General features: G+C 30.0%; 1 pseudogene; it reads right to left on the bottom strand.

Moving 5' to 3' along the window:
• Nucleotides 1-9,192: 9,192 nt before the first annotated feature.
• LOC131054096 (berberine bridge enzyme-like D-1) lies at nucleotides 9,193-10,904 on the bottom strand (annotated as a pseudogene).
• Nucleotides 10,905-14,205: the final 3,301 nt, after the last annotated feature.

Genomic DNA, 14,205 nt, shown 5'->3' with positions numbered 1-14,205 from the left:
ATAAATTTACCTAATTGTAGTCTTGAGAGTGAATTTGACTTGAATAACTTCTCCAAATCTAATATAAGCCTCATCCTTGATGGAAACATGAAAAGTAAAATTAAAATTAGGTGATTTAGAATTTCATGACTAAATTGATTGGAAACTATAATTCCATAATTGATGCAAACGAAGTTGGGGATATGTCCAAACTCTCATCTATAGACTTGCAACTTCACTAATTTAATTTCAAATCACATGAATGCAAATTCACCTCTAATAATTCTAGAATAATCCTTAATCTGCTCACTCCAACAAAATTGATCTATCTTCTACACAAAACTCCTCCTTCCAATAACATAGAGACAATCAAAATTATTTCAATATTAGAAATTAAGATTACTTACAATAACAAAAATGAAACTATAAACAAATTTTATATTTTATCCTCTTTGTTCGTCATTACAATCCACAAGACGATGTTCTCATTCTCTACTCATCTCCTTTTCAACTGCTTTGTGTCTGCTCTATAATTTCAATTCAATGCCTCTATTTTTATTATCCTTGTGTACCTATCTAATTTCTCACACATTCATTCCTCTGCACCAAACTTGTCCTCTAATTTGTACCACATGTTAGCTATTCTATTATTTATTTTTTATTTTATATTCCTTTTATTTTCATTTTTAATCTCCCTCAATCCACACATTACTTCACTATTATGCATTGGTTTTTATTTAACTTGGCTTCTTTTCTCTATAACCACCTTCCTTTCTCTCATTGTTTTGTTCTCCCCACAAACTACGAACAAAGACTAAACTTCCAACACTTACCTCTTATTTTCCTATGCCTTAAAACATATCAATTTCACTTATTTTTTGCAAGCTACTCTTTCATGGAGAAAATCAATTCTTGTGCTCCCATTGTCCATACTACTATGCCTTGATTGGTCTTCGTCCTCTTCTGCTTCATCTTCTTATCTTATTTTTTTGTCTTTTATTTATGTTAATAGTAAAAAATTTCCCAACATATATTGAGCTTCTTCTGCATCCTTTATAATCGCAACATCTATGTAAATTCCTTTATTGTTTGGCCTTTTATTGGTTCAAAATATTAGGTAAATAATAGATTTTTAATTAATGACTAGATTTTTTTAATGAGCTACAAGGTCATAAAAATTTGAAGAAAGAATTGAGAATTTCTCCTCCAATGCTCCTACATCAAACATGTTGGGTAGGAGATTTATGAGCATAGCTTATAAAAGTGGAGTTGAGTGTTTAAACCACTCTTCCAAATTGAATGCAATCTACAACAAACTCCATCACTAAAATAATTATTGTGAATTCATTTTTTCTTCCTTCTCTTCCAATACCTAGTCGAAACAATAATCACTTTTCTCCAACAATCCTACTCAACACTTCTCTTCCTCCTTCCTCTCATGGATTCATATTCACCATGAACCATCCTCCTTATCCAAATAATTAATCCTCTCGTCTCCTCCTTCATGGGATACAATCCAATATTATTTGGCCTCATCAACATTACAACCTGCAACATTCTCATACAAATATACACCTGCAACTCCATAGAAATTTTTTATTTTTATTGTCTCTTCTTCATACTCTTTAACATTCAACATTGGAAATGAAGGAAAACTAATTTGATCACAAAATGTAAACTCTCCCTCTTCTTTCACTATTGTAATTTTTCCCTTATTACCACTAGCTATAATATTCGTCTTCTCCTCCTTTGTTGTGATGCTTGTTCTCTTATCTCTATCGATATTTTCAAACCTCTCTTCTTTTATTGACATCAAATTCCCTTTTTCCTCTTTATTTTTCATAACCTCCTCAAGCTCTATCACTGCAACAACATCTTCACCTACAACAATTTCCACACTTTTTTCTATTGCAAATAATCTCACTATCAAATTTATCTCCTCTCTTAGTAGGATATCTTCTCTATACTTACCAATCGTGTCATCATACTTAGGACACTCCAAGTCCATTTTTTGAACTTCCTCTTCTTTTATCTCAACCTTTGAGATATTTTCATCTCCCTCACACTCTAATTCCACTTACTACGTGACATTCCATAGGGACTATTTTCTCCTATTTTCTCTAATCTTTTCTTACCTCGTTTCTTTTCTTCATTTTATTTATGTAATCTACACTTGCATGGGCTTCCTTCACATTCTTCTTATGGATGCAACTATTTTCTTTCAAGGGGATTTTTCTCTTCTCAAAATCCTCTTCTAATCGTATCTCTTAAAATTTAATCCTCTTTTTCAATACACCTAAGTTGGGCTAGAGATTTGTTAATGCTTCACAAAGCTTATTACTCTCTACTTCTTCCTAATACTCTTCTCAAATTGGGATTATCAAAAGTCTCCTCATGACCCAAATCATACTCTTTTTTGAATTCATCTTCTTTCACTCAGAGACTGACTTGTCCATCTATAGTCACAAGTCCTTGCAACAACTCACTCTTTTTTGTCCTCTACCCAATAAACTAGTTACTTGAAGACATACAACTCTTTGTGCACCTTCTATCCATCTTTAACCTCTTCTAGAGGACAACAAACTCAATCTTTTCAGTTATCTAATTTGAGGATGACTTTTGTCTTCTCTAATTTCACCAAAATATCTTCTAGGAAAATTACTTTAGCTCTTCTAACCAATCAACCCACTATGATTTTATGACTACACAAAATCTCTTTCCTTCCACAATGTTCATTGTTTTAGTAAAACCTAGCTCTAATACCAAATGATGCAGATGAAGTTGATGATCTACCTAAACTTCCAACTATAGACTTACAACTTCTCTAATTTAATTTCAAATCACATGAATATAAATTTACCTCTAATAATCTCAAAAGAACTCTCAATCTGCTCACTCCATCAAAATTGATCTATCTTTTCTATAAAACTTCTCTTTCCAATAACATGCAGATAGTCAAAAGTATTTCAGTATCATAAATTAATATTACTTACAATAAAAATAAAAAAATGAAACTATAAATAGATTTTATATTTTACTCTTTGTTTATGATTACAAACCACAAGATGATGTGCTCATTCTTTATTTTTTATCTCACTTTTCTTCTTGGCTTCAAAACCTCTTCTCATCTCATTTTTAGTTGCTTTGGGTCAGCTTTAAAACTATAATTTGATTCCTCTATTTTATCATCATTGCACACCTATCTAACTTTTGACACATTCACTCCTCTACACCCAACTTTTCCTCTAATTTGCATTGCATGTTAGGTATTCTATTATTTTTTCAATTCTACTTTATTTTTAATTTTCTTTTTAATCTCCCTCTTTCCACACATCACTTCACTACTATGCATTGATTTTTATTTAACTTGGATTCTTTCCTGTAAATCCACACTCCTTTCTCTCATTATTTTGTTCTCCCTACAAACTACAAATAAAGACTTAACTTGAAGCACTTACCTCTTATTTTCCTAAGCCTTAAAACATATCAATTTGCACATACTTTTTGCAGGTCCCTCATGGAAAAAAAGATTCTTGTGCCCCCATTGTCTCTGCTACTATGTTTTTTTTTTAACTTTCTCATGCCTTGATTGGTCTTCCTCCTCCCCCTGCACTTCATCTTCTTTTCTTATGTTTTTGTTTTTTAATTTTATTTTACTATTAATAAATTTCCCATCTATTGAGCTTCTTGTGTGTCCTTTACAATCACAAAAATTTGCTCAATAATATATGTAAATTCCTTTGTTTTTTAGCCTTTTATCAAGCAAAAACATTAGGTAAATCATAAATTTGTATTGAATAGACATATTTTTCTAATTAACTATAAATTAATCAAAATTTAATGTAAGAATTGAGAATTTATTCCCTGATTCTCTTGCATCAATAATAATGCTTTGAAATATTATCCAAACGACCTAAAATCTAGAAAGTAGCAACTTTGAATTAGTCTTGAAAAAACCCATAAAAATCAAGAATTGTTTTATAAATTGATATAAATGCACTTAACAATTTAAAATTGAGCAAAAATAATAGAAATCCTTACCATTCAAGTGCTCATATCTTTCTCTAATATAAATTTACTAAAATAAGTTGGTTAGATGGAGAATATAAAAAAAAAATTCAAATACTTTATAATTGTTGATTCTAATAGGCCACATCAAGTGAAAACCTCCTAATATCTCTAATATGAACATAATTTACAATATGATGTTAATAAAAATATGTATGGGAGATTTTAATTATAATAGTTATTTTATTTTATATTTGTAGAAACTACATGTGTAGATGATTATCTTTAATTGAGAATTTTTTTTTTTTTTGGCAAAATGCCATAGGCTTGTACTTATACTAATATTGAAATATATGAAATATAGTTACAAAGCCTGAAAGGTGTATCAATAGTATCTTTAATTAATGAATCACTATCCTATAATGTTTGATAATACTTGCACTGGGTAACATCTATGAGTGCTTTCATGCTAATACACTTACCCCTTACAAAATTTACAAGAACTTCAAAACCTCAGACTAGGGTTTACCTTCACTTTCCTTTGAATAAAAGATTGAGTCTCTATGTTTTAACAAAAGGAGAACTCAATGAACTTTTAAGAAAAATAATAAATAACACCACTAACAAGGAAAAACCCACAAGAAAATAAAACCCTTTACAAAACTTTAGTGTTGACATCTGTATGATTTCAGTAGGAACAAAAAACATAAAATAAACTTCCAATGTAATAGGGCTTCTAGTCCACCACATCCATGTTTGTGATGGTGTTGAAGTCTTGTGCTTCTTCTTTAGATTGAGCACCAAACACAACATAAACACTGAAGGCATGACCATTCTCTGTGAATCTTGTTCTAGCCACATTTTCTCCATGTCCACGAACAAATCCATCCATTGGCACCGGGTCCTAGCCTATTAAACTTGAACATTAGCATGTGCTCCCTCTGCATTTTTCGCTCCTCCTAGCCCATTGAGTGGTTGGTTATTGATCACATCCTACAACTAAGCATTAGAACTATAGGTTTAACCGCTATTAATTTACATAAAAATTGTTTGCGTGATATTTTATATCATTAATGTGTTGTATATGATAATTGAAATTGCATGGTACGAATGGTATTCATCAAAGTTATTTCTATAAATTTGTGACCAATATGATATGACATTGTTGTGTTATTGAAAGGATTTTCATGCATTATAGAGTTAAATTATATATTATTTAGAGATCAAATATTTATTTAGCTAAGCCATTAAGATGTGTTATTAGAATTAAATAGGTTTATGAGATATTTATGTATACAAATTCTATTAAAGTAAGTGGGAAAGAGCCTTAACTTGGTATATATCAAACCAATAGGTTTCGAGAGCAAGCTGATGAACAAAATATCAAAACAACAAGAACATGGAAACCAACAAAGAAATAGTAAAGTCGGTATTATTCAGAATACAGCTACTAATAAAAGGATACTACGAAGCAATCAAACCAATAGAAAGAAACAAATCTTACTAAAAATATAAGTTGGGACCAAATATTGGGCCCAACGCATCAACCTAAGTCTTCTAAATAGTAAGAGACTAGCTCGTCTTCTTGCAACATATAACAATCTAGTAGGATGCATCTTTTGAGGATACTCTATTGGAACAGTGTTAAATAAAACATATGAGGTAGAAGATGAGTCACCAAGATCAGCCACCAAATTTCAAGAAGGAATCTAACAATCCGAGAAAACCGAATTAAGGAACATGGATGTAATGATTCTAAAACTTGATAGACCAATAGAGGGAACCACAAGAGGGGTTATATGATTAGGAACAAGGGCCCTAGCCACCAAGACAAATAGACTAGTAGGAGGAGGCAACAAATCCATCAAGGACTTTGACCCAAAATTAGAAGAAGCTAGAAAAATTATGAGATGGCAATGGTCAGCTCCCTTCTACTAGGTGGGAGAAGAATTTTGATGAGACCATGGGGGAAAGAAGAGGCCAAATGCCCCATAGAAAAATATCATATAAATTGAAAAAGAATCACTTCATAGTCTAGAACCTATTTTTCTCATCATCTCACCCACCGTCAAGGAGATCTCAACAAAAAGTGGTTTGGAAAGGTCCAGATCCACAAAAATCCTAGCATAGGAGGTATGGGAGAGTAAACTAGTATAAGTGTCCACTTTGAAAAAAATAACCCAATGAATTAAAAATAACTTCATAGGAAAAGTTGCACCAAAAGTTGAGGGGGACGTAAGGAAATATTACCCAGGTAGGATAGAACGGAGTAGGTTCAACTAGAGGGTTGAAAGTGGGCATCTAGGGGCTTACAAAAATGATATGAGACCCCCATAGATATAACAACATCTCAATCCTTATTAGAGTCAAAAAAATAAAAAATAAAGAAGCCACAAGCATAGAGGTAAATCTCAACCTTACCAAAGCTCATCGGGTTTTAGTGCTCAAAAATCTAGGAATGCAGCTCATAAAGTGAGGGCCATAAGAAATTGAACATGCGAATGAGACCTTTCCTTTCAGTATAAGAAATTTCGTCCAACATCTCCTAGCCAGGTACCACCTCTAGAGAAAAGGAGACATAGGGGAGGAATTTAGGAGCCAAGATAAAAGATCCCTTCAAAGGTTTGTAGATTAAATAAACAAGGACTTCTTAAGTGGATAATTCATTGTGGCCTCATCGATAATTGAATCACCTAAAGGAACTAGTAAAGTTTATGTAGAATGGGAAACAAAGGTTGTGTGGGATATGTCGATAATTTCATTTTATGAGTAGATAAAATTAATGACATGATATTATCTAGTAGATTTTATGAAATGGTTTTACTTACTCTTTTTATATTTGTTGCATTTCATGTATGATATCAATGCTTATGTATTGAAATAATTATTTTGTATTTAGCATTAGACTCTTGTAATATTTAGGACCCATCACATATGCATGTGTCAATTATGATGCAAATAGGTGTGTTTGTGTCATGTTAGGTTATGGAATTAATATGTGTCACTCTCATTCCAATCCTTATCTTTTTTATAGACTCAAATCTTTGAGCAGTATTTTATTTCTATCTTAGAGAAAATCGTGCTCTCTTATATGTGAATCATGGTAACATTGTTGTATGACATGACTAAGTATTTTACTTATTTTGTCATACTTGATCAACGATGTTGTGTAACTTGATTATTTACATGATCTATCATAGAATAACAAGTGTGTAGGCATGTAAAGTGACTTTTTGATGTATTTAAATAATAAATAAATTATTTGTCAATCTTTCAATTATTTGTATAAATGATGAAAAAATTTGTACTATATTTTTTTATAAAGCCCTTGTTATAAAATTAGGATCTCTAGGTTATGTGTTTGTGTTGGTCCTTGTCTTAAATACACCATATAAACATCTTGTTAACAATGTGAAAGTGTGCCAAGAAAAAATTAGTAATTGCAAAGAGTTATAGAAAGAATGTCGTTTATAAGGAATATAACTATTCATTCATTATATATGATTTGAATCAATAATCAATGAACTAATTGTTAGCATTCAATCATATATATTTTTTTAGTGATATGAACTAGTGGAATGAATTTCTTATATTTTTAAGATTTTATAATGAACTAATTGTTAGCATTCAATCATATATATTTTTTTAGTGATATGAACTAGTGGAATGAATTTCTTATATTTTTAAGATTTTATAGTAGATCACTTAATGGTGATAAATGTCTACTCCACTTTGATGAATTATTTTAAAGTTCATTTATTTTATTTTTATGCATGCTCAAATTTGACACCCTTTCAAATTTAAATAAATGTACAACTCTAATATTTTTATCTTCATGTTTGATTATAATTCTATATTTTTTTATCTCTTTAATAATATCTACAAAAAATAACTCATAAAATATTTAGATGAGTTATTTTCATATTTTAAATTGCTAAAATCCAAATAAAGACTTATCCTTTCATAGAATTTTAAGAAATATTCTCTAGTTACAACTTATTAATATTTTGAATTTCAAGTTGATCATTAAATATAACTATAGAATATTTTTTAATTTATATAAGACATTAGATGTATAGAAAATGTGTAAATAAAAAAAACTATATTAAAATCTTTGTAGATATGCAAAAATGTTAAATTAATTAAAAATATAAAATATTCTTGTTAAGATATGATATATCACAAAGAATGAATTGGATAATTTTCAATTGTGATCAAAAAATTAAAATCTCATCCAAAATAAATAAAATAATTCATATATCTTAAATTATTTATAAATGTTATGATCATATGATCATATTTATTTTCCTTTTAAAATATATTTATAGAACTCCATAATACATTTTCTAGACAACAAATTATCTTTTTTATTAAATCCATTGAATGCAAGTGCATTTTATCATGCATGCATTATTAATAAAACACTATACAGTTCTTTCAGAAAATGTAAGAACATTTTATCATGCATGCATTATTAATAAAACAATATATAATTATTTCTAAAGATTTTAAGAAACAACATCTTTTACATCAAATCTATTGAATGCATTAAACTTTTTGTCATGCCAACTTTACTTATAAAACTCTATATAATGTATTATGAAAGACTACGAAATTAATATTCACTTTATTTTATCTAATTTTATAATATATATATAATATTACTTATAATCATGAATAAGATAGAGTTTCTATCAATAAAAATTATATTAATATTTTATGTTGAAAAAGTTTGTATAAATATATTTTACACAAATTTAAAATATATATATTTCTTTTAAATTATGTATAAGTAAAACTTACTTATAAATCATACAAAAAGGTTAAGAGTGGCAATATTTAACTATCTATATTTTTAAAATTTTAAAGATATTATAAATATATATTCATCTATAAATTTATTTATAGACCATAAATAGATTAACACTCATAATATTTAATCACCCTTCACTTGTACAATTTTTGAAAATGTTATAAATATGTTATAAATCTTATTTATAACCTATAAAATAAACTAGACTAGCAATATTAACCACCTTCATTTTTTAAGATTTACATGTTATAAATATGTATTCGTTTTCCTTAAAACCATAACAAGAAGTCAAACATTTATGCTTTAATATCTAACCAAACGTATACCTCAACAAAGAGAAATAGGCGAACAATAATTAAAGACGTTTTTTAAGTGAAAGAACATTTAGAACGTTACAAGAGACAAGGTACACGCACAATTCCCATTATAGAAAAGGAATGCGCATTTATTGACTGGCTAATTTCGTAAAAATAACAAGTATGAAGAAGAAACAAAGACAAGATCACTCATATGGAAGAGCAGGAATGCTCCGAGCATTCCTGAAAATATTGCTGGGGTCAAATTTGCTCTTGACATGAACCAACCTCTCAAAATTGCCACCAAAATACCTCTCACCCCATGATTTTGCCTGTCGCATGCTGACGCCTCCATTGTTACCAGGGTTGGTGCCCAAGTCCAGATCTATATAGTTCACATAAGCAGCCCTGGGAGATTTGGAAACATGTGGAGCCATGTAGTCATAAAACTTTCGAATCCAAGCCATTGACTGATTATCATTGGCAGCGTTGTCCCAGGTGACGACATACTGAATGTCATACAGATATCCTTCCCGATGGGGGAAAGGAAGCTGATAAGATGGTATCTGGTCCATGATTCCCCCAAGAGGAGCCAATATCATAATGCTATTAGGCTGCTCCTCCATAATCTTCCATGCTCCAGCTAACCCTGATGCCGAGATAGGACTTGTCACAAAATCAGACTTAATCTTAAAGTAGCTCTTGGTAGGCAAAAATCTGTTGCGGAAGTCAGCAGAATACCCATTGTTAACAGCAGTATAAATCATTCCACCAATCCAATCTGTCTCCTTACAATCACCTGCGACCAAACCCATCTCCGGAAAGCCCTTATTGACAAGCTTAACAAACTTATGAAGCGAACCCAAGAACATACCGTTCAAAGTAACTTTCACCTCAGGCTTCCCACCGAATACCACTGCCCGAACAAACAGATTCTTGTGGGCATATGGTGCAAACTCTTGCCATCGCTGGACCAGCCGAGTCACATTATCACTTCCCACCCGGTTGACATTAAACACAGTGACTTTAGGAGGCACTTTGACAAGCCTTATCTGCCATGCAAGAACCACCCCAAAGCTCCCTCCACCACCGCCCCGGATGGCCCAAAACACATCCATTCCCATCCCCTTTCTGTCCACCACTTTACCATCTTTCCCCACCAGAAGGGCATTTATCACATGATCTGCAGCGAGACCATACTTCCGGGTCAGTAATCCCAGCCCACCTCCACTGAAATGCCCACCCACGCCTATCGTTGGACAAACTCCGGCGGGAAAACCGTACCGCGAAGTCTTGTCTGCAATGGCGGCATAGAGTTCGTCCAACGGTTGCCCCGGACTCTACCCATGCAGTCTTTGATTTCATGTCCACATCCACTCGATCCAATTTCATGAGATCGATGATGACAAAATATGGGTCCTGGGCAGTGGAGGAGAGACCCTCATAGCTGTGCCCTCCACTCCGCACCAGAATCTGCCACTCGTTTACTATACAGCACTGCACCGCCTTTTGCACTTGCTCTCTGCTCTCCGGGACAATCACAGCATATGGCTTCAGCACGCTCTTTTCGGCGTACCGCAGATTCTGCAGAGAAAAGTTGAGCAGCGAATCGTAGGCTCCTGGTGCAGAATAGCTTTTGGCTGTCACGTTTTTCACCCCGCCTCCGATCAGACATGAGATGAGCCCTTGGGCATTCGCATTCTCTGTTGCCTGTGCATTTCTAATGCACATATCCACAGAGTACAGAAGAAACACACTTATGAATTTGGAAAACCTAAGGATCGCCATGATAACCCAATACGAAGCTGATCACTTTGAGTTTTTTTGGTCTAGGCAATGTGGCACCTGGTTATTTATAGTGTTTTGGATGACCTAAAGTGGGGAGGAGGCGATCGATGCCCTTAGGAATTCGCGAGCGGTCAAATTGAAAACGGTCACGCGTCTTCGCCAAATCTTTATCTTTTCACACGCCCTCAACTCAAGCATTGAATATAGGGTTATGTTGACGTTCCCTCATTGGATGTTCTTTTTCTTCGCCTTTAAAGCTGTCTCCTCTAGAAACCTTGCAATTTCCAATATTACCCTCTTATTGGCAAGATCTTTGACTGCCAAATGTATCCTCCAATGTAAAATAGACACTTCCATTGTTATAATCTTTTGATTTACGATACAATCTAATTTATATTAATATCATCTTACATATTTTAAATATATTTAGATCAAAAATTAAATAAAAATATAATAATTTTGAGTAGATTAATTAAGATTGGAGTTAAGGTTGGGGTTAAGATTCTTTTAGTTTGGGTTAGGGGTAAGGGTTACCATTTTTTAATAGGAAAGTATGTCCTCCAATGTAAAAAAGCACTTTCATTCATATTGTTTGTCAATTTACCATGCAATGTAATTTATATTAATAACAATGAACAAATTTTAAATACATTAGACAAAAAAATTCAATATAAATTTAATAATTTCTAATAGATCAATTAAGATTGGAGTTAAGATTGGGTTAGGTTAGGGATAGGATCCAATTACGGTTAGGTTATGTTTTAGGTTAATAAGAATAAACATTCAATCACAATTACATTTAAATTAAAGTTAAGGTTCAAACAAAGATTAATTAAGGATAGGATTAGGGTTATAGTTTAGTTAGCACTTTATATCAATTAAGATTTCACTTAAGGTCAATTAGCGTTAGGGTTACAATTATTTATAAAATTTGAGACACCTTGAAAATTATATTTTTTTATGTCTTCTACATAGATATGTTATTTTATGATACAATCTAATTTATAATAATAAATAGAATATTTCAAATACATTTAGATAAAAGAAATTGAATATAAAATTAATAATTTCAATTAGATCTTTTCAAATATTACCCTCTTATTAGCATGATCTTTGACTGCCAAGTGCTTCCTCCAATCCAAAATAGACAACTCCATTGCTATAATCTTTCAAATTATTATACAATTTAATCAATATAAATAAATTTAATAGATAGTTTAAATGTATTGAATATTGAATCATGTGTATGTTACCTCATTGGATGTTCTTTTTCTTTTCTATTAAAGCTCGCTCTTCTATAACCCTTACAATTTTCAATATTACCCTCTTATTGGAAAAATTTTGAATTACCAACTCTCTCCTCCAATGTAAAATAGATATCTCCATTTTTATAATCTTTTAGCTTACAATTTGAATATATTTAGAGGAAAACATTAAATATAAATTTAATAATTTTTAATAAATCTTTTAGTTGTTAAAATTTGTAGGTGTTAAAATTCTTATCAATATAAAATAGACACTTTTATCATTATTATGTTCAATTTACTAAACAATTTAATCAATATTAAGATATTTAATAGATACTATAAATGCATTAAATATTGAATGATGTGGAGGTTACATCATTGGATGTTCTATTTAGTCCCTATTAAAGCTCTCTATTCTATAAACCTTACAGTTTTCAATATTAACCTCCTATTGACAAAATCTTTAATTGTCAAATGTGTCTTTCAATATAAAATAGACACCTCCATTGCTAAAATCTTTTAATTTATATTTTATATACATTTTGAAAAAAAATTATTATCTATAAATTTAGTAATTTTTAATATTTTTTAATTGATAAAATTTCTACCTATTAATTTTTTTAACTAACATAAAATAAACACCTATATCATTATTATGGTTCAATTTAATATATATATATATATATATATATATATATATATATATATATAGATATAGATATATATATATAAATATAAATATTGAGGTTACTATTCAATTTGAGTTGGGTTAGAGATGGCATACAACTAGGGTTATGTTTTAGGTTAATAAAGATAATCATTCAATTACAATTATATTTAAATTAAAGTTAGTTTATAAATAAAGATCAATTAAAGATAGGATTGGGGTTATAGTTAAGTTAGCATTACATATCAATTTAGGATACACTTAATTTTCAAGTAGGGTTAGGGTTATAAGATTTGAGTTAAGGTTCATTTAGGCTTTAATTTAGATTAAATAAAATAGCTAGAATAAAATAAAATAAAAACCTTTGAAATGATATCTCTCAAAAGTCTTCTACATATTTTTTTCAAATTATAGGTATGCTAGTTTACAATACAATCTAATTTATATTAATAAATGCTAGCATAATTTAAATAGATTTAAATAAAAAATAATAGTATATATTAAATAATTTTTTATAGGGAGCTATCCCCATTAATGATAGCACTTATCTTATAAAAAAAAAAAAAATCATTAGATCTTTTAATTGGTTAAAAGTTTAAGTGTTAAATTTTTTCCAAATATAAAATAGATACTTGAATCATTATTATGATATAGTTTACTCTACAATTTATTCAATCTTAATAAATTTTATGAATACTTTAAATAAATATATTTCAAAGTTAAAACATTTTTAGTTAAAAATTTAATGTAGAGACTTCAATATTTTTTCCTTAAAAGCATTATATTGATGTGTATTTTTATGGCACTTTATTTACTCAACAAATGAATATAGTAATAACTAATTAGCACATTAAAGTATTCTATTTATTTAAAACTTATTTAAGAGATAATTAGTAACTCGTAGAACTATTTTCTTATTGAAAAAAATATTTTATTTTATTACATGCATATAGAAACATTCTTTTTATTTGGAGACTATTTTTTAGTATTAAATTATGTTTCTTTACAATATATCATCATACAAAAAATACAGTTTTCTTATGTTTGTTCTAGGATAATCCAACAAAATACATACACATAAGTATAATTAATCTAGACTAATTAACTAAGTGAGCCAGTAATGATATTATAATAATATGTACATGTATTTAAATATGACATTATCAATAGAAACAAGTGTACTTATTTCTATAATAAATACATGCACAAAGATCTATTATAAATTTAACTTGAAAGAGCTCACAATCAAGAGCAATGAATGTCAAGCTAGTAGTCAAATCAAAATCAAAATAACCTCTTCACATTGTTTAGGGATGAGTCTAGAGAAAAAGAGGAGTCAATTATTACGAAGTTCTCTTGTAATGATGAACTTGCACTATGCAATATGCACACTTCTATTATTCTCTT

This window comes from Cryptomeria japonica, chromosome 2 (genome assembly GCF_030272615.1).
Source record: "Cryptomeria japonica chromosome 2, Sugi_1.0, whole genome shotgun sequence".
Classification (NCBI taxonomy): Eukaryota; Viridiplantae; Streptophyta; class Pinopsida; order Cupressales; family Cupressaceae; genus Cryptomeria; species Cryptomeria japonica.
The sequence above is the reverse complement of the archived record's forward strand: the minus strand, read 5'-3'. Positions and strand labels throughout refer to the sequence as shown.